We start from the raw sequence: 23052 nt of genomic DNA, 5'->3' as shown, positions 1-23052 counted from the left end.
GCTTAGGGCAGATTGGTCTATATGCTCGTAGACCTGTCAGATGCGTTCCACTTACTGCAACTCACTGTCGCCTGCGGTTAGCCTAGAGTAGAGACACCGCAACAGTGGGCTTGTGTGATGTTTTCCGACGAGTCCAGGTTTAGCTTGCAATCTGATTCTCGCCGGATTTTCATATGGAGAGCTCCAGGTACCCGCTACCACTAAGAAAACATCATTGAATGAAACCGTTACGGTGGTGCAGGAGTGCTCGTTTGGGGTGGAATTATTCTGGGTTCCAGAACTGACCTACATGTTCAAATTGGAACCATGACAAGCCAAATCTATCGGGACGTCATTCTGGAACAACATGTACGTTTGTTTCGGGGTGCCATGGGCGCACAATTTGTGTTTATGAATGACAACGCCCGTCCTCACCGTGTAAACATCGTAATAGAATGCCTTCAATCAGAGGATATCACCGGTATGGACTGGCCAGCATTCTCACCGGACTTGAATCCACTAGAGCACGTGTGGGACATGCTTGGCCGACGAGTTGCAGCCCGTCAACCTCCTCCTACATGTGTACCGGAACTTCGGAGAGCATTGCTTTTTGAGTGGTGTAATATCCCCCAAGATCAGATTGATAATTTGATACTCAGCATGCCTAGGCGCTGTACGGACTGTATTGCATCGTCTGGGAGACATACAATGTATTAAAAATCATACCAACCATGTGATATTGGTTTTTTGTAAATAGGTTTTTTTGTAATTTGCTCCAGGGAGAAAAAATTGCTAATTTTTTTAATAATGTCAAACATATAGCATCTTTTTTTGCTCTTTACCTTTTGTTTAATAAATAAGCTTTACAAATAAGTCAAATTTGTTTTGCTTCTAACTCTTCCTTTGCCTGATTTTGCATTATCCTTAATTTATGGACATGAGTGTAGTTCTAATTAATAGAGTTTAAATATTGATAAATATTTATATCGTATTCTCTAATCGTATTCTATATCGTATTCTAATTAATTGAAGGGCCTATAGCTTACACCATGTACGTTTACCCTAACTTATGGTTGCAACGAATATTTCGAAAACGCATTCTGAGACTGTTTTAAGTGTTAAGGCGGAAAAGCTAATATATTGACATCTTTAAAAGCTCATTCTGCGTTATGATAAATTTTGAATTTGAAGCTATCTTGAAGAAAACCTCATAAACTATTAATTTTAATTCAAAATAATAATTAAAAAAATCAGTACATTAAGCACATCGCGTAGGCTACGCCATCTACTATTAGAAGAAAAGGCGGGGGTATTTTCCGGAAAATGATTCAAGTGTTCTAGAAATTCAGACTCATTATTCAAATGTCATAGCATTCATTTCATATGCAGATAAGTGACGGAAGCCAGACGTAGCTATTATTCATTTTCTTGACATACACGCACGTGTATTATAAACAAAACGTTTTTAAGTAAGATTTACAGCTCTTCTCAAATGCGAATTTGTAGCCTACTAATGAGAAATTACAAACTATGGCAGATAAATGCCTCTACTGTAGCCATCTATAACTTCTTGTGTTGTGTATTTTACAGTTACAGCGTATTGGTTCTAGGGGTAAATTTATCTTCATAAATGAGGGTTTTAAAGTATTTAAAAAGTATTTTATTTATTTTTTATTTTTTAAATTTATTTTAAAGTATTTTCTTTGAATAGACGACGTGAAACGTTATAGAAAGTAAACGAGGATTTAATAGCAATATTTAGTGATAAAATCAGTACCTCTTAAACGTTTTCATGAAGTGTAACTGGCACATTTTTAAATGTATTTTGTATTTTATTTGCTTTACTGTAATAGGGCTACAATATCATAATATAAATATTGTAGCATGGTTCTATAGAGCTGAGATGTTGCTATGTTTAAAGCTTAAAATAAAATAGAAATGAAAATAGGTTCTTATACAATAAGCTTTTATTTAAAATGATAGGATAACTCATGCCCCAAAAGGAGAAAAATAATTTACCGTATAGTTTAATAGGAATAATAGACTGAATAATTATATTTACAGAATTCATCTGAAATTTTATATTGCGAATAATAAAAGCGTGGTGCACCCACGATAAATTAAAAACGATAATGGCTAATACATTTGAAAATGCAATTAAATTAATAGATTGCGTTATTTAGGCACTCCACGTTTTTATTATTCACTATATAAAATTGTAGATGAATTGTGTAAATAGAATTATTTAATTTATTATTCTCATTAAATTATATGATAAATTATTGTTCTTCTTTTTTGTTTTTTAATTATCCTACCCATTTTAAATAAAAGCTTATTATATAGAAACCTTTTATGAGTCGTATTTTATTTTTCGGTTTTTAGTCTCAATTAGACGTTATCAAAGATAAAATTTTTAGTCACTTGAAAAGCAAGCAATAAATTATGAGAATATTATAAAATTAAAAAAATAAACTGGACGCCATTTATAGAAGAAATCACTTTAAATATCAGTTTCGGAAATTGGTTGTAATAACAATTTTCCAACAAGCATTTTACTTGGAAGCTCATATGAAAAATAATCACCTATTCGCCATTAAGTGCGCCAACATGGCAAATTCAAAAGCAATTTTTCTGCAAGAAACATTCTTTTTTCCCCTCCCGGCTAATAGTTTCCAAAATAATTTTTGTTTTAAACGAGAGCGAAAGTTTGTTTTATAATCTCTGAAAATTTCAAAATTTTGTATCCCATATAGTTTTAGATGTGTTGAAATTTTAAAATCTTAAACTTCAAAGAGTCTAAAAACATCGAGCGATTTTAAAAAATTCACCACAAATTTAGAAATTAATTTACAATTTGCATACAAGTTTGATCAAAAAGTGTTTTTATCGCTCTGTTGGATGATGCAAACAGTAAAATTCTGATATGTTTAGTTTGTTCGTTAAACGAAAATTCGCCGGAATAATTTTCTAAACATTAAATAAAAAAAATCTATATTGTATTTTGAAAAAAATCGCTTCACCACATTACATTGTCATAGAGAAACAATGTGTGTACAAAATTTGAAATCGATGGCTTATCAGGAAGTAGGTTATCAATGACAAAATTCTGTTCATAGTGAAACACTACGAGTGAACTAAATAAAAGCTTATAATAACTGAAATCTGATCTCCGAAGCAAGATTTAAATCTTATACTTAAAGAAGTTTTTTAATTTAAAAGAAAACAAAAACTAGAATTTTTTTTTTTTTTTTTTTTTTTTTTTTTTGGTGCCAGTTGTTATGGTTTTGATATTATGCCTAAAAATGATGCGCAAACGTAAAATGACTTCTATAAGGAAGGTACTTAATACATGATGTTAAAAACGCATTTTACTAATTATAATAAAACTGAAAAGTCGGTTATTGTCAATTGGAGATATTTCATATTAAATGTATTTTAAATTATTTCAGCTGGATATATTATTAAAACCAAGTATTTAAATAATTAAGAATAACTTTTCTTTGTTTTAAAGAACTCTTCGTTTATTAGTAATTATGATTTGAAAGAATGACAAAGTTTCTTATGTTACCTGGAATGGCAACACTTTGGAAAACAGCCGCTTCTCTGTATGAGTGTAGAATATAACTTGGAGGAAACGGCGTTCGCCAAAGTCCTCATCTTCTTTCTTCTTGTTTAAAAAGCAAGATTGATACAGATACAGAATATAACTTAAATGCTTTATTTCATGCAATTTAATATTTATCGGATCACACAGAAGATAAATGGCATAGCACCATAATGTAATGCAACGTAAAAAAGTACTAAAAATCATACTTTTCACGGTACTTTAATATTATCGCAACCAACCTAGTAGAAGGCGCCAAATTTCAAAGTATGTCCAATTTTGGCAACCATGCACATAATTATTTTTCAGCAAACTATGTTTATAACGGTTCTTCAATCAAGCAATGTCGCCATTTTCATATGCGTTCTTTTGTTGTATTCCAACGAAATTTGGAGGCAAATCATATTTTTTGCTTTCAATTCAATTTGAAAATAAGTACTCGTGGAATTCGCCAGCAGTGAAAGAAACTGATGTAACATTTCTGCAGTAATATAGTATTTTACCCCAAAATCGCCGTAGAGAATACCGATGAGATGTATTTGATAGATAGCAGGTGCATTATGCAGAATGTGTACATTTCTGTGATTTTTTTAAGTGAAAACAGGTTGATATGTATACGGACAAAAAAATAAAGAAAATAATTAACAGAAAGATTTCGCTAAGGTAAGTACTTTATTTTTTTCATTTACCATATAATTCTTATTTAATAATTGAAACTTAAATGGCTAAATATTGTTTTCTTTTGATATACTTATAACGTTTGACCATTTGCGACAAATATCGATTGTTTGGCAGTCTTTTTAAAACAAGTGACGAAAATCGCCGAATTGCGCCAAGATAGTCTTTAATACCCAAGTACCCTTTTCGAAAAATGTATTACAAAATTGGTAAAAAATGCCCATAGTGGTTTTTAGATGCTATTCGGTCGGGGTAACGATTTATAATTTGGGAAGTTAATGGAACAGCTTTTCCATTGATTAAATATAACATAAGAAAGAATTCCCGAGTTGCCTTAGGCATATTTATAATACTTACTATGTCTGCGCGCAAAGCTTGCAATGTATGCTTTCCGCGCGGAGGCTCAAGTGGCTAATTACAACATGAAGATACTAATGAGATGAAACGTCTTTCTATAAATTGCAGTATCACAATAATACAATGCTGTCTTTGAATTACAACAGTTGTAACATGTGACATAAAAGCAGCTCCATTTTTTGTTAGGAGAGTATGTATTTTATGTTTGCAATGCTTAATTTGGAGCGAGAAAATATGCTACATAAGTAAAGAGATAACAATTCGACAGGAAGCGAATTGTTTCCGCATACTGAAAGTAGCAGCTCATTGTTTTCAGTATGCGAAAAAACTCGCATGCTGAAAGCAGCAGTCTGCTTTTTGACATCTTATTACTAAAAGGTAGGAGAAATTTACGCCTAATTATGTTGTTACCTCAGTAATTAACTATTAACGTACTCTTTTCACCAAAAATGAGGAATTGTGCAACAGTTATCTTACGGAAGTTTCAGTTACATGCGTTTTGTCTTCTCTGGTGTGGTGTGGTGTATTTAAATATGGCAAAGCACACTAGGGCTATCTGCCTAAAGGGAGGGATGCCTTCGTGGAGGACTTTCTAAGGTAAACTAGCTCATATACACGTTACACATGGGGTAAACCACGAAAACACCCATGCAGCCAGCCCGTTCGCGGGATTCGAACCTAGGACCGAACTACCAGTGTTCAGCGAACTACCAGCGCTCAGCCGCTGGTGGGCTTTTGTCTTCTCTAATGTGATTATATGGAACTAATGAAAACTCATGCAACTAAATCAAAATGTTTCATCAGAATAAGTAACGGCATCTAACATACGGTATTTTAATCGGATGTAGCTACTTTTATTTTCCTTATCGAGGCTTGGATACTTTGTAATGTGTTTCAAAACGTTCAATCAAGTATGCAATAATTATTTAGCTTTTCCAGGTACTTGACATATGTTATTTGCTGCATATTGTAATTTTATAATATGTTTAACCAATCTTTAATAAATTTTCTCCGTAAGTACTTTAAAATATGGTTCTGTCTGAGTTAAGATAAAAATCGAATAACTTCAGCTTCCAGTCTCCTCAGGCAGAGTAAAAATAAATATTCAGAACTTCAGTCAGTATCTCAGTCTAAAATGTTTCATACGCACAAAAAATTATAGTGTTAATTTTTCTTTTCTTTAAAAATTTTTAACAGAATTTACGTATTAACGCAACCACCTTAGTAGAAGTAGCCAAATTTTCAGGATGGGCCAAACTCTGGCAACCATTCACATAACAGCTCTTCGGGCAACCATACTCATAAAAATTCTTCTGTCAAGCAATGTCGCCAGTTTCGTATGCGTACTCTTTGTCGTGTTCTAAGTTCGAATGGTTTTTATAGGCAAATGGTGACATGGTTTTGCTTGAAACTCAACTTTCAAATATACGCTTGGGGAAATTGTGGATAGTGGAAGAAACTGTTGTAAAATGTTTGCAGGAATACAGTGTTTTGTTGCAAAATCGTTAAGCGGAAGCATTCTTTTGAATATGATATTTAATTGATAACCACTAAATTTCAGCAATAATAATTATAATAGTAATAATATACCATAGATTATTGTCGGCCTCATTTAGCTCATCATATCCTGTCTATTAACAGGGACTTTTAATGGGAGTATCCCATAACTTTGAAAATAATCCGTTGCTTGCTGTTCTGTATAAGGGGATCTCAAATGTTAATTCTTTTTTTCAAATTGCAAGGAAAAATACAGGTATAACAGTTAATTTATATCTTTGTTCAAAAACAAAACTGGCTTTTCAATCGGAATTGCATTAAACGGAAGTGCAGATATTTTGATTGCGTTATTAGCCCACGCTCATCCATAATTGGCATAATACGTGTTGTTACTGCCAATCTCACTTGTCTGACAATGGTCAGCACAAGCCTACGACATTCATCACAGAAAGAACTCAAATTCTCCTGCCATTAGCAACAGCCTTGAGCACCATGTAGGTGACAGCCTGACTTTAGCTCACTTCCGCCCCCGGTTTTCAGAGAGAGCACCCCAGAGAACGGGTCCAAAAGTCTCCAACCCCTCTTTCTTTACCACCAACATCTAGAGAGGATTGGCGGCTCGCCACATCTTTAGAGTGCCCCCATGCTGCCCGAACACCATACATTTGCAAACTTCCGTGTCTTCTCCGAGATTCGAACCTGGGTCCTTCGGTAAGGCAGTCAGCGATACTAACCACTATGCCGGTTGCGCAGCGGATAATAGGTAAACATCCAAATTTTATTTTAAGAAAACTAAGTTTAATTCATATGTGGAAATTTAACAATGGATGTGCGATAACTGTACTGCTGGCCATTAAAATTGCTACAAAATAAAGAAAATCATTATGAGAATCATATTTATTTTATTAATACATTATAATGAAAGGATTAAATGATTAAAATTTCAGGTAGTTTTGAGGGGCGTAACATACAGAAAATAGTGCACCATGAACTCCCCATCTGACACTAAAAGTCGCTGTTATATAGCTGGGCTAGAAATCGAACACATTTCGAATGAAATTTTAGAATACTGCAGTCCACCCATGGACTCGTGGATGATACCTGAGGAGCATGAAAAATGATAATGAAACAGATAATGAAAAACAGATAATGAAATCTTTACACGAATATTTATATGTATTTTTAACTTTAAAATAAAATTTTACAAAAATACCAACTTTAAATTAAAATTATTGCAACAAGCCGATATAAGCTGATTATAAAAAACATTAATTGTAACGGCGGTTTTTTTTATCACGAGTTCTCAAACTCTGTGATCTTATTTTACAGAATATCGCTTCTGACATCAAGTGAAACTCTGACTTTATAAAACATCTACTTCTTATCCGGTCTGTTTTGTCCTCTGCTTTTAAACGGCCTTCAAAATTTATTTTGATTATATAATAATATTTCCTTCAAAATACATTTACAAATCAAATGTTTTGTTATTCATTCTATGAAAAAAATTCCCTTTTCCTTTTGGGAAAATTCCCTACATACTGCAAGATGCAACGTCCGAAGAGGAGCAAAATGAATCGCTTCACCCATAAATTGGAGTATATAAAAGCAATGCCGATGAATAGTTTTGAAAACCTTTTTATTTGTAAATCATTTCAACTATAATTTATATATTTCTTTTAGAGAAGTAATGTGATTTTGTTTATAAACAAAAACTGAAATAATGAAACAATCTATTGATTTTTTTTAAACTAAATAAATAAATATTTAATGACTATTTAAATGAAATATACTTTTCAAAATTGATCACATCTATAAGTACTATTTCGTAGGTTTTTTTGGATTAATAGACTACTCATTGGTAGTTACGTATTGACACAACCACCCTGTCGCAAATTGGCGTTTTCTTACTGAAGAAAGAATAAAAGTTACTTATCAAGTTCAAATTTCGGGTTTTCGAGACTTGTCATAAAATTGGCAAACATTATCAACTTATGAAAATCAACAAACATACCTTAATAACTGAAAATACAAATTTTATTTATAATAAGTATTACGTGATACATAAAAAAGTGAAATATATTCTTCTCCAAATCTTTCTGCACTTTTTTCCTTCGGCCATTTTCCTCAAGTACACAATGATCTCTCTGGCACTAGGTTCACTTAACAGTATTATATTTCATTTATATTATAACTCAAAATGCACAAAATGTATATCATTTAAAGAATTATCTAATCGTTGCCACATGTTCTTTTCAAATACTATAATAAAACTAGAACGATGTAAAAAAAGAAATTAAGCAAACAAAACAAAAAAGAAACAGATTTCACAGATGATTGAGTATTTCTCATTCAATTAATTCAGTTTTCACTTCGCGACAAGACAAAAATACATAAAAGCTCAAAATATCTGCATTAAAAATTACTAATTATTAAAAATTAAGTAAATCTTAAACACTTATTTCCTCGAAAAAATTCCAGAAAGGATTAAGCATGATTTAATTCGCAATAATAAATGAAGGCGTTATTTTTGTTGTTGCGAAGCTTAGTCTCTCTAGATTGGCAACAAATCTACAATTCTGCTGTTTCAAATATAAACAAATATGTCCGCCATGTTATTTAAAAGTTAACCGCACTTAAACAGCTTTTAAATTGTTGATAATTGTACAAATATTGCTTCCAGAATTACGAAAGGCATAAAAACCTTAACTGGAAGATAAGAACAACATAATTCAATCATTTTTAAAGCAAAAAATGTACAATTTACAAACATATAAGAGTAAAGAAACTGAGATCACTGAGCCGAGTAACAGAGTGGATATATATATAAATATAGTATTTATATACGTTTGGTGCGGCCGATTGCAACCAAAATACGAGGTGCATATCTATATGTTATAGCAGTCCTATATACAAAATTTCAACGTTCTGAGGCTACTCGTTTTTGAGTTATGCGAGATACGTACGTACGTACATACGTTCGTACAGACGCCACGATAAATTCTCTTCAGAATTCATTTTAAAACAGTTTTATAAATTTTTTAGAGGAAACGAGTCTTTTATTCTGTGCTTACGTACAGATATCACGCAGAAACATCGTTAAATTGCATTCGATAGCGATCAAAATGGATATTTTCGTTGAAATATGCTGCCTGAAACTTTTCGCGATTACAATGCTTCCTTTTTACTTCGTACAAGGAAGTAAAAACACAGAGAATTGCAAAGACTCATAGTGCAAACCTCGGCAACACTGGCCACCTACCAACTGCATCTCCTTGTTGTTTCCTTCAGAGATTTTGAGGTAAAATTCTCTATTCCTAGAGAAATTTTACCGCAGTTTCTTCCATCCAATGTTTTCATAAACCCATGTTTAAAAATGAATTTAAACAAAAAATATGACGACAAAACCATTTAAAACTTAGAATACGACAACATGAGAGCATACGAAAATGACAAAACTGCCTGAGTGAAGAATAGTTATGAGAATCATCATCTGAAGAATGGTTGGCAGAGTTTTACTCTCTCTAAGCGGTTTAATTTCCACTTTCGTGCAGGCCGATTTGAATTAGTTTGTACCACTGTGAAAGAAGCCTGTTAGACGTAATAACGAAATAATAATACGTAATATTAGATTATTTAATGGTAAATTTTAGTGCAATATGTAACGAAAATAATATAATATGCACAATATTAAGCACAATGCAGAAAGACCTGTGCATATCTTTAAAAACAACTATTAACAGCTTCAGAAACGCGGTTTTTTAGACAACAGCCGAGTCAATAACTTCCCACAGGAATTTGATAGTCTTCCGTACTACAGAGAGTATTTACGCATTTTTTAGAACGATTTCGAAGTAGTGTATAAAATGTGAAGACAATAACTTTTAAATGTTTGATCTAATGTTCGTTTTTCTGTGGGCCCACCAGCGGCCGAGGGGTAAAGACGCTGAACACTGGTAGTTCGGTCCGAGGTTCGAATCTCGTGAATGGGCTGGCTGCATGGGCGTTTTCGTGATTTTCCCCACATGTAACATGTATACGAGCCAGTTTCCCTTAGAAAGTCCTCCACGAAGGCATTCCTCCCCTTTAGGCAGATAGCCCTCGTGTGCTTTGCCATAATTAAATAATCCAATCCAATCGTTTTTCTGTACTGCAAGTCTGCATTGTGGTTTCCATGACAGAATGGTTTCTGTGAAATTTCCAGTGGTATTGATTTCCATTCCTCTTCTGCTTTCCAGAATCCAACAATCGTGGCGGGTTTGCGCATAGAAAGAGTCCAAAAACACAATAGTCCATAAGTGAAATGTCAAGAGATTTTGCAGGAATACATTGAAAATTTATGTATCGGTCTTCATTTTTTCAGGGAATGCAGTGGTAGGTTTCGAAGTATGGTTTGTTTTTGTGATTACGGCAAAGCCTCTAGGGTTATCTGCCTAAGAGGAGGGATGCCTTTGTGGAGGATTTTGTAAGGGAAACTGCCTCCTATATACGTTACAGATGGGAAAATCTTCGAAAACGCCCATGCAGACAGCCCGTTCGCTGGATTCGTACCGAACTACCTGTGTTCAGCGACCTTACCACTCCACCGCTGGAGGGCTTTCGAAGTAAGATTTCTAGCTTTATCTTGATGAAGTTTCACTCTTTGAAAGTAACTGGGATAAAGAAACAGAATTTCTTCTGTAAATGTGGAATTGAAACTTTTTTTTGATTGTACGTTGAGTTGATTTTAACATTTAAAAAAAAATTCTTTTCTTGTTTTTTATTTCCCACTTTAAGAAAATCCTGCGTCAATCATTAACCCCTTACCGAAACTTTCTTTTCACTGACGAAACCAGGTTTGTAAATTTTTTCCTCTTGGTTTTCTATTATAAATATACCTTTTTTTTTTTTTTTTTTCATACAGTGTTCTACAAGTTGTTCTGCGTTGAGCCTCATGTCTCGGCAAAAAGCTGCTGAATACTATGCTTTTTTGCTTTCTTTAAATTGTAGATCTGGGTTTATTAATATAGTTATCGCTCATACAAATGTACTTAAAGGCTTTCCAATTGATATCTGCGTTGGCGGATTTTCTCTTGTTGACAACGGGTTAACTTTAGGAACATTAGAATTAAGTGCGTGCCTTTCTCCTGTATTCGTTTGAAGTCTTATTTTCAGGTAGAATAATGATTGACGGTTTTTCCCTTTCCAGTTAATAATGCTGCTTACTTTGCCCTTAGAAATTTTAATACCCCAACATTTTTTAATTACAGAAAAGGAGTATTTTTGTTCAGAAAGAGCAAAGAGATATCCTTCAATCCACAGCTTACTGTTTAAATAGTTACAATATTTTGAAAGAAGAAAAAATAAATACAAAAATAGCAACCTATTTCTCAGTTGTTTTTTTTTTTTTCTTTAAATAATAAGCTATTGCCAGGAATTTTGATTTAAATTTTTTTTTTCTTAAATGCTTTATCGAAAAATGTGCAAACACCCTCTATATAAACATTTATGCAGTAAGGAATTCTTTTAAGGCTGTGAATTAAATCTGTTTAAATAAATGCATTATGTAAGTACTTACATATGAGTGGTGAGTGGTGTTCTTATTTAATTTGCAACGTATTTTAAATGTGTATTTTTAGTTTAAGTATTTTTAGTTTGTATTTCTAATATATCGTAAATACTCATTACTGTGAAAAAAACTTACTGTTAAATGATTTTATGTTATTTAACATTTTGTAAATCATTGGTTGTACAAACACAAAATAGTATGGTAAGAAACACAAAATTGAACATTGAATGGTAACAAACACAAAACAGAAATCATTTTGTAAATGCATTTTACTATCGACAAAAAATCTTCAAAGTTTAGCTTTCAACTGAAAATTCGATTAAATATTAAATGAAAAATCAGCTTTGAGTCTTTTTTGCGATAAAATCTTTGCTACTGCTCTGGGTGCAACGTATTTCGGATAGCAATGAGGTAGCGAATGTCTTATTTTTATAACGCAAGTGGTGGCACTCGAACTCGTTGCTTGACACACAGCGTTTTCTTCGAATATTTTTTTTCTAATACACAAAGCAGTTACGATGAAATTGCATGCAGAGATATTTTCTAAGGATTCTTTCAATTTTTATTGCAAGAACAATAATAAAAATTCCTACAAACACGAAAGAATGCTATTTAGAGTGATAGTATTTGTAACGCGTAGGAAAACCACCATCGAATTGCACGCAAAAATGCTATTTGCACGTTAAGTAACAAATATATTGCTATGGAGAGATATAATAATGGCGTATTTCATTTACCATTCATGAATAGAAATTAATTAGTAAAAGGAATGAGACGTAGCTTTAATTAAACTCTGAAAGAAATGGCAAATATAATAAACAGATCCCTTTGAGTTTTATTCGTGTAACGTGAGAGATCGGAAAGGTATGGAGACATTGTATGGAGAGCTGTGTGTAATTTTTATGCTGAGAATAATAAAAAATGCTTGAAACCTCATTTCATCCACCTGTGTGCCTACACTGTTTGATAGAAATTTAAGAACAGTTTAAAATGAATTACATGGGATTTTGACGAAATCTGAAGAAAATATGAACTGCAGTGAAAACTGTATGAGGTATTTTCTCCCTCCTTTCACATGTCTTCGTGCTGTAATTGGAAGAATACTCGATGTGTATTCGAGGTCTAGGGTTCGAGTCTCGGCGAGAACACTGCACTTTTTAACCTCTCCTGCTTCAAAAAACCTAATGAATCTATAGTAACGCCCGAACTAAAATGTGGTGGAAGATCATTTTTACCACCACCAGGATTTGGTGATTGGGTGCCCTAATCCCCAGTCACCCTTTAAAAGCGGGAGTAGTGGTATTTTGTCCCCACTTTCCGCATACCTTCGTAGTGTAACCGGAAGCATACTCGACGCTTATTCCAAAGGTCCGAGTCCCGGTGAGGGCACTACACATTTTTCACGTCTCCTGCTTAAAAAAAACCTGATGACTCTATAAATATTATATAATATGAGAAATACAGCAGAAAATAATTTATATGAAAATTAAATAATAAAAAAAAGCAAAAAAAATCTGAAGGCTTTCAGAATTTATATTACGCTTAAGGGCGCATTTTTTTAAACGTTCTGTGTGTTACCTATATTTATTAAATATCGAGTTCTTTACACTTAAACCATAAAATTTAATTCAACAGCAACATCACAAAATATTTAAAAAGAGTATATCTTTAGAATTTCCGATACACAGTCTCACTGGAGACACAAATGTTTTCTTTTCCGTACAGTATTGCCACTGCTCCCTTTGAAATCGTTGAGTTTGTTAATAAAAAATTCATTAAAGTTTTACAAAATGAAAATAGATAATAAAACTAATTCCAAATTTGGGCTTCCAGATTCCCATATACGAGTGGAGCACTACGTTATTCATAATCTGATGTCTCTAGGTACCGCCATTTTCTTCACATTGCAAGAAACGTACATGCATTCATGCAGATTCTACATTTTAATTTCTTAAATATAATGCAGGCCTCTAATATTTGGTGGAAACAATTTGAAAAGTGAATCGCCGTTTTATAGTAGACGAGGCAAAATGTCAAGACAAAATTATTAGGCCTTCTGGGCAAATTTCTCTTTAGGCTAATAAATTATCCAGAAGTTGTGAAAAAATCAAATTAGCAAAGTACTTACTTCAGTATCGAGAAAGATTGTTCAACTTTCTCTTTTGAGCATGAGCAATTGTTTTTTTCAATGGACATCATTGCGATCTGCCGTCGTAGGGAAAAGTGTAAAATAAGGATTTATTAATGGAATAAATGGTTATTTCGCAATGGACCATTAACTCACAATGGAAAGTTTGGATAACCCTGTTATATTATACAGCATATTCACTCGTTAAGAATGCAGGATTGTTAGCTATATTCCAAATATTTTATGATTGATGCCACCAATAAATTATTACCATAAATAATTACTTCTTTAACGCTGTTACAAACTCCTTTCGGGCCACCAGTGATAGTGTGAAGCGACTAAAACTTGTCTTGGACTTATGGAGCTTGAAGTATATATCGGGCATATGAAGCTTGAAGCTATGCCCGATATATACCGATATATACTTATAAGCTAAAACCTGTACCACTAACGGAGCTTGAGGATGGCAAGAGATATAACCTTATAATGTTAATATGATATTTACTAGATTCATATAAAGGATGTTCTTAAACATTCAGGATATCGTCTCTGTAAAGTTTTGAACAGGGACAGTTTGACAGTTTATCAGTTTCTTCTCAAAGAAATGTCATCCAAAACACAATTTTCACTTTAATGACATTTTTTATATTTGGGACTGAAATGATACAGAATTCTCATTCTGTCCAGATCAAAAACCTCCTGAAATGTTCTGGCAATATTTGTACTCATCTGAGAACGATATAAACTGTCTCACTCATTGGCTTGTGTAATTCATTCGATTAATTTCTCCCATAGGGCTGAAATTAAGGATCTATTAATTATTAATTTCGTAGAGTAGGTATAAATGTGAAGAATTTCTTTGTGTTGAGCAGATGTTGATAATAGTATTTTTAATTCACTAAGAGAAATATTTCTTGAGACAGAGTACGTCCTGTTTTTCTTGAAGTTCATTACATAGTATATAGATCTTATGTAGAAGTCTGAAAACTTTGGAATGAGGAATATATGCTTATAAATTGATTCTATAATTCCTGAACATACAGAAACCGCATTTGAGTGATTTTTGTTCGGCTCTCGGGCAGACCGATGGCTTTCTCTGAAGCTACTTTTGGGAAATATGTAATTTTACTCTTGACCTCATCTTTTTACTCATATGTAGAAAACCAAATACAGATCTATTTATGCGACGCATTTCTGCTGCTAATCGATTATATAAATTTGTAAAAGAGTAAATTTCAAAGAAGGCTTGAAGCGAACTTGAATAATTCGTTATTGTAGTAAGTCATGTTGCAAAAAGGTGTATTTGTGCTTTTATTAACTTTGTGTCATAAGATGCCAAATGAATATCTGCATTCCTTTCAAATCAAGCTAAAAATATAAAGAAGTGTAACAGTACTTTTTAATATATATTTATAATAATATTAGCGTATTTCCCAGTTTAAAATTCTGAAATACACTGGTGTGCAAAAATTAAGGACGAGACGGTTTTTTCAATATAACTTTGTACAAAAGGTTTACAAATCAACACATTTAATACCATAAGATCCCCAATACGTAAGGACATGAGTAAAGTAAGCAACACTTACTAAAAGAGAAATCAGAGGGATAAAAAGAAGCTTTATTTAAAACGTAGCATGGAGCGCAATGCGACTGAAAGCCGAAACATCCCTGTGATGGGTGTCCAGCAAGAAACATCTGGTCTTTAATAGGGGATATGATCTCCCCTGACTGCTAGGCAGGTTTCACAGCGTCTGCCCATGCTGAGAATGAGGGTGCCAATGAGTTGTTGAGGCATTGCTCCCCATTCGTCTTGCAGCGCCAATCGAAGCTCCGGAATCGTTACTGGTGGTAAGGTACGAGCTGCCAAGCGTCTGCCTAGAAATTCCATACATGCTCGATGGGATTGAGATCCGGAGATCGTGCCGGCCAATCCATATGTTCAATATCCTCACTCTCTAAGAGCTGTTCGGCAGCTACTGTGCGATGACATGGTGCATTGTCGTCCATGAAAAGGAACAGCGGACCCATAGCGCCTCTAAAAAGACGCACATATGGAAGAAGAATCTCGTTACAATAACGGGTCCCGTTGACTGAAACTGCGTCGAAGATGGGAAGGTCTGTACGACTACCAAGCATGATGCCTTCCCAAACGAGAACACCGCCACCTCCATACCTGTCCCTTTCAATGAAGTTCGAGGGATGATTGCGGCTTCCCCGCTCTCTCCAGATGAATATGCGATGAGAATCGCTACTCAGACTGAATCTGCTCTCATCTGTAAAGAGTACTCGTCCCCATTTATTGTCTCTCCAATTCCGGTGTTCCCAGCACCACAGAGAACGCCTTCTCCGATGGGCAGGCGTTAGAGGTACACACCGTACAGAGCGTCGTGCAAACAGACCACCACCGTGCAGTCTTCTGGCCACGGTAAAACGCGATATCGGTCGTCTAGTCGCCTGTGTCGTGTGTCTAGCTGTCTGCCGCCTGTTTCTTCTGGCCTGTAAGGCAATATACCGGTCATCTGCGGGTGTGGTTCCTCGTGGACGACCACTACTAAATCCCCGGATAGCTATTCCTGTAGTTTGAAATTGTCTCCAAAATCGTGAAACGATGCTGTGAGCAATTCCGAACTCTGCAGCCACACTTGTCACACTGCGGCCTTCCTCCAACTTCCCAATGATTCGACCTCGGGTAAAAGCATCCAGATGTCGTCTAACAGATTGATTATTCGCCATTTCTCGCTGAGGCAGCAACTCGGTGTGATTTTAACTGCTATACGGTGTGCAATCTCTTTGCCAGAAATACTGATCTTACAGCGACAACATGCTTTATACTACTCAGACACTCCCCATTACGTCTACCTGCATATCTGCGCATGTGCTACCGTACATCACCTTACTTAATCTCCTGATTGGTCTTTCTGTCCGCTCTGCCTCTTCGTTCAGCTGATATGCTAATTTTTCGTCTTCGTCCTTAATTTTTGCACACCAGTGTATGCTAATACTGTATATATGCATTCCCCGTTGATTCGCTTCTGGCTACGAAGATCACGGTAAATATCGAATTTGGCGAAGATAACGGTGTTTTAGGTAAATTATCGGGTTTAATTCTGGCTTTTCATTGACTGCTGAAAAACAGCGTATATGATTTCGTAAAACTGTTGAGTAATATTCAAGCTGACTTAAAATTTTCGATTTGATATGAGAAAAGGAAATTTATGTCCGGAAAATGAATTGGTTGGAAATCATATATATGCCTTACAATGTCTGCAGTTTGATTGCCTCTTGCAGTCATTGCCCAACATAACGATTGTTGACTTACATAATTCTCGATAAAATTTTCGACATAATTAATAATTATGCCTACTTCCTTATTTTATTTAGGCTCACCAGCGGTTCGGTCCGAGGTTCGAATCCCGCGAACGGGCTGGCTGCATGGGTGTTTTCGTGGTTTTCCCCATGTGTAACGTGTATACGAGCCAGTTTCCCTCAAAAAGTCTTCCACGAAGGCATCCCTACCTTAAGGCATGTAGTCCTTGAGTGCTTTGCCTTAATCTAATAAAACAAACCTTATTTTATTAAGGGATCTATTACGCTATTTTCTTAAACATTTTTTTTTGCTTTACTGAAAAAAATTACTATACACAGATTTTCGTATAAAAATTTAACACCGACTAAAAACCACCAATGGTTCGGCTAATGAGTATATATCTCATACCAGAAAATACTAATTCCATGCTTGAGCTTGGAAATCGGGGATACGTCATGAATGCGATCACGATGCACGTTTTCTTTCATTCAGTTATGAACGATAATTTCTGTGTAAAGTTAAAGTGTTATATTTAAAGTATTATATTTCATCGATATATATATATTCAAGAAATTAGTAAATTCAGGAAGTAGCTAGGTAATAATATTATCAAAATGTGCAAAAAATGTTTCTTGAGTGTGTTGTTTAGCTTAAGAATTGGCACTATTCGGTTAAGTAACATGTTTCAAAACTATTTAATATTATCGTCGATAATTCAGGTGTTTTAATAATTGGGTTATTGCGCCTTCACAACGCGTTAAGATTTATTTTTTAGTTTTTCATTGGCCGCATTCCATACGCTTTAAGTAATTATTCGTGGAGGACGATGTCTTGTATGTTAAAATTAACTTTTGCCATATCACTTGGCCACCATCTACAATACATATTGAAATATAAAAATGGTGAGCCAATTATTTAATCTTTTCTGAAATTTATTGTTTTTGCAAGAAAACAATTTCTAGGCCACTGAAGATATTAACAACTTTATTCATTTCTTCCCACTAAGGATATTAGTTACGCAATGACCATTATTCATGGTACTTTTATCACAATGTCGGGCAATTAAGGAGTCGAGCAATAGTGTTTTCAAGAAATTATGGAATTGGGGAGTTGTAGAGCTTACGTTTAAGCTTCTGAGCAGTTATTTTATGTTAATTTACTTTACCGTTGCTCTCATTCCATTATATGTAATTAATGTAAGATATTCAGATGAGGTAGAAAGAAGAAACTGTTTAAAGGAAGGTTTTAGAGGGTGGAATTATAGCATGTTCTGCCTGCTTGAAAGCCACGTTGCATATTTGATTCTGTTGCGAACAGTATTCTGTGACGTTGAGTTATTCTCATCATTAGGCTTGCTACGCCGACCTTAGGTCAGAGCCAGCTTGCGCGTTATTCCTATTGTATAGTCGTTACGCTAACTTACTTTCATCGATTTCCGTGAATCCATTATCTTTGATTTAAGACATAACCGTTCGATTCTGTAAGTACGAGTTTGTGCCGTCCGTTAAACATTTACTTGAGTTAATAAAAAAGTCCTTTACACCCTTTCTCTGTCTCTACGGTACTTACAAGACACAGCGACAATTCATAGCAATAATTCACCTCTAATCTTTGCAAGAGTTCTCGTACAACTGATATTATAGTAAAAAGGCGAAACTTTGTAAAGTCATAGTGTCAGAAAATCGTTGTGGAATAAGCGTGATTTTCGAAAAATGGGCGTCAGGAAAACAAGTTGATGTATATGCAAGGGGAGTTTTCCTTCAATTTTCCAAATCTCAGTTTGAACTAAAAGAAGAAACAAAAATTTAAATATCTTAATATAAAAGTTGCAAGTGCTTTGAAGCTTCGAAGCTAATTTTACAAGCTATACCGAATGGAGACAATCTGAAGTTAATACAATAACTTCTTTTTAGATTGAGAAACAATTAAAACAAGAACTGACATTTTCGACTCCTCCCTCAAAGAATACCAAGTGATTAAATTTGCAGATGTTATGTATATATGTATATGTTACCGTGAAAGACCGAAATTGGAGAATGTCGACTTTCACCGGAGAATATCAACATTCACCAAATACGTCGGTGAAAGACCGAATATTTCACTACATTCTTGTATATTCGGACTCTTACCGGTGTATGTCGACAATCACAGATATGCTCCGGTGAAAGTCGAAAAGAGAGGTCATAAAGTGCCATAATAGTTTAAGTTGTTGTTGTTGCAATAAATAAGATTTGAATCACATAATTTAGTAAGTTTTTATTACTGTTATTTTATTTTCTCATTTAGAACGTACTGTATAATTAAGTAAGTTTTTAACTTCTACTATTTTCCTTTCTCATTTTCAATGTATTGTGTGTTTTAGGTTCTCATGTTCTTAAGTTCTTACTTCAAGTCTCAAGTGCGTTTATTCGCGACTCAATTACGCAGAAGAAAATATAATATTGTTATATGTTCAACATTCACCATTAGTACATGGTGAATGTCGACATTTACCGGTGTAAGTCAGAAATAAGAGTATTTGGAAAATATTTCGGACATACACCAAGAGACTATGTGAATGTTGACATTCACCGGTGAAAATCGACATTCTCCAGATTTCGGTCTTTCTCCGTAACATATATATGAGATTATAAAATTTTGAGTACTATGATGAAAACTGGATGGTTACAGCGAAAGTATAGTCATGGTCAGTTAATACACATCTTTAGTGTGGGAAAAACATTCTTGAATCGCATACAGTTAACTAATCCAAAATGCACGCTTGATGTTCCATAATTATAAGCATACATTTACATACTTATTGCATCGCAGATCGAGAGTTATAGAAGTGACAGATATAATGGTTACAACATTAAGGCAAGCGAGGAACGAGGAAATATTACAAAACTGATATTAGATTAAGAATAGCATAATTAATACGATATACTGCTTTATTTCTGTTGGTTAGTTAAAGATTTTGGTTTGAGCACATTTTAGCATCGTTAAGTAAAAGATATCACTTTCACTTTTTCTTAATCTAATATGTAAATGCAAGCGTATTTAGGGTTATATAAAAATAATACGACTGCGATTAATTGTGAAATGAGGCACATCACAAAGATTTATTATAAGCATATTACTATTTCTAATAAACAAAGGGGTTATAAGCAAATTAAAAAAGGTGACTTAAACAGTTTTATAAATAACAATGTTTTTATCTCATTTATATAGTAAGATAAAGTAGTTAATACGGATGTTAATTTTATTAATGTAAACTATGTGTATAGTTAAATCTCTATTTGTAAATAGTATACAATTATAATGACTGATTAATTCGCATTCTGACAGCGCCCAATAGCGCCCGAGCGGTAAAAGCGCTGCACACTGGTAGTTTGACATTACGTTCGAGCTCAAGCGAGCGTGCTGCCTTCCGGGGAGTGAGAAAATTTTCCTTAAAAATAGCTCCATGAACGCATTCTTCTCCCTAGTTATACGGATAGCCCTAGTATTCTTTGCCGTAATCAGATAAACCAAGCATATTTATTCTGTCAGCAACTTTGTATTTTTTAGCCGTTTTTCCCGGTTAAGTCACATGAACAGTTTACAAGAACACTAAAAGCCTAAGAATTTGTTATAAATAAGTCTGTCAATGGTTTCCCGTTTTGCTTTAAAATTTTGATGATTATGACAGTGATCCTTTACAAACCAGCCATAAGGATTTGACTTTTTTATTTTAATTCATCATGAAACCTGAAAGAAATGTTCAAAAACCGTCTGCTAGCACATTTTCTAATTCTTCATGTAATATGCTTTATTTTAAATTAAAATTATGAGAAAAAATATCTTTTTTACAAAACAAATTTCATCAATGAGAGATATGTATATGTTACCGTGAAAGACAGAAATTGGATAATTTAGACTTTCACCGGAGAATGTCAACATTCACCAAATACGTCGGTGAAAGATCGAATATTTCTTTGCACTCTTGTACATTCGGACCCTCACCGGTGTATGTCAACAATCGCAGATATGCTCTGGTGTAGGTCGAAAAGAGAGGAGTATATGTACACGCTGCCATTCCAAGAGGAAGTGTTCCACAAATAAATGCAGTTGTAAAAGCAAGGGCCTCTTGTGCAATTCAAAGTGTCATAATAGTTTAAGTTGTTGCAATAAATAAGATTTGAATCACATAATTTGGTAAGTTTATAACTTCTATTATTTTCCTTTCTCATTTTGAATGTACTGTGTGTTTTAAGTTCTTATTCTGAGTCTCAAGTGCGTTTTTTCGCGAATGAATTACGGAGAAGGAAATATAATATTCTTATATGTTCAATATTCACCATTAGTACATGGTGAATGTCGACATCACCGGTGTAAGTCAGAAATAAGAGTATTTGGAAAATATTTCGGACATACATCAAGCGACTATGTGAATGTTGACATTCACCGGTGAAGTCGACATTCTCCAGATTTCGGTGTTTCACCGTAACATATACAAGACTTAAGGAAAATAATATTCGAAATACAGTCTCTAGTTCGTTCACTTAAACTGCATGGTATTACGAATTCACAGAAAATACACATATTTGTTCCATGGTCGTATAACTGACAGGAAAAAAATTAAACGGAAAATCAAATGCAATAAATAATTTCTGATAATCTAGTCTCGAAAAATATAAATTTTCGAAAAATATAACAAATTATTATTTTCAAAACATATTATTTTTCCTTAACAGTCGGATTTGAGTCAAGTAACAGAGGGATTTGAGTAAGACAAAATATAAGTTTGAAAAATAATAAAAACGCTTGTTTTCTCGATTAAAACTTGTTGACACTACGTCCGAGATTTCTAAATAATAACAATCCTTAAGTAGCATATTACTTCCGCTTGACTGTTTTTAAATAAAATCTAATTTATTTTCTAGTAAACGGAGAGGCCAGTAATACGAATTTTTTTGTTATATTTTAATATGCATAATTCGCCAGGTAAATTTTTTTTTAATTTTAAGTTGTACAAACATAATCAAGCGTTTGCTCCTTTACTTCTTTTTATTAATAATTATATTGTTGCGGCTCTACGTGTCTGCGGATTTGAAGCAATTAACGATAACACGTGATGAAGAATCAAAACACAATTTATTCGTCAGTATTACACAGGAGAGTTCCAAAGACAAGTTTACAGTAGTCAAAATACTGACGACTGTAAACGGTAAATACCCTGAAACAATCAGTAACACAGCCTTCAGGCTATCAGGCTATAGCGGTGAAGACAGCTTCACGGCAAAACACTAAAGTACAGCTCTCGAATCTGTCGATCACTCTCAAGCTAATCTCTGCTACTACTACTCTCCGCGTACAGGCCATATATAGCTTTTAACCTGCCTTCGAGAACATTCTCGAGAAAACCACTAAAAATGCGTTCTAGAATGTTCTCGCTCTGTCTATGGCATATCGCCAATTTTGTCACCAAATGTCATAAAATCTGGCAACCTAAACCCACTTTGTGGGGAAGCTAACTTACCGTAGCTGGACATTTCGGAACAATATTTTATTGGGCAGTTGAATAACTTAGAATTAAATTAGCTTTTAATTAAATAAAATGAAATGTTTATAATATATTAAAAATAAATACTTTGGAAGGAAAACAAAAACTTAATTTTCATCGGAGTTATTTCACTAGTATAAACAAATCTAAATTCATTTTGATCTGCATTCCATGCTTTCGTATTTAGTAAGAAATGCTGGTTAGTTTTTGGAATCACAACAAAGCATTAAGCAGTGATTACCGTGTGTTCAAGGATCTGTAAGAAGTCAAGAAATACGTGTTTTTTTAACTGACTATTTGCTTATGTGTTTCGTCATTATTATCAGTGGAAGAGAACAACGGAAGAATAACGAGTGCATTTTTGGTACAGATTATAAGAGTTTAAAAGTTCTGCAAATGAAACGGTTATAAAAATTATTTTCTTCTACGGTTG

The sequence above is a fragment of the Stegodyphus dumicola genome, chromosome 1 (assembly GCF_044657685.1).
Source record: "Stegodyphus dumicola isolate Sdum_Otavi_A_Nest chromosome 1, ASM4465768v1".
Lineage (NCBI taxonomy): Eukaryota > Metazoa > Arthropoda > Arachnida > Araneae > Eresidae > Stegodyphus > Stegodyphus dumicola.
This window is presented reverse-complemented; position numbering follows the sequence as displayed.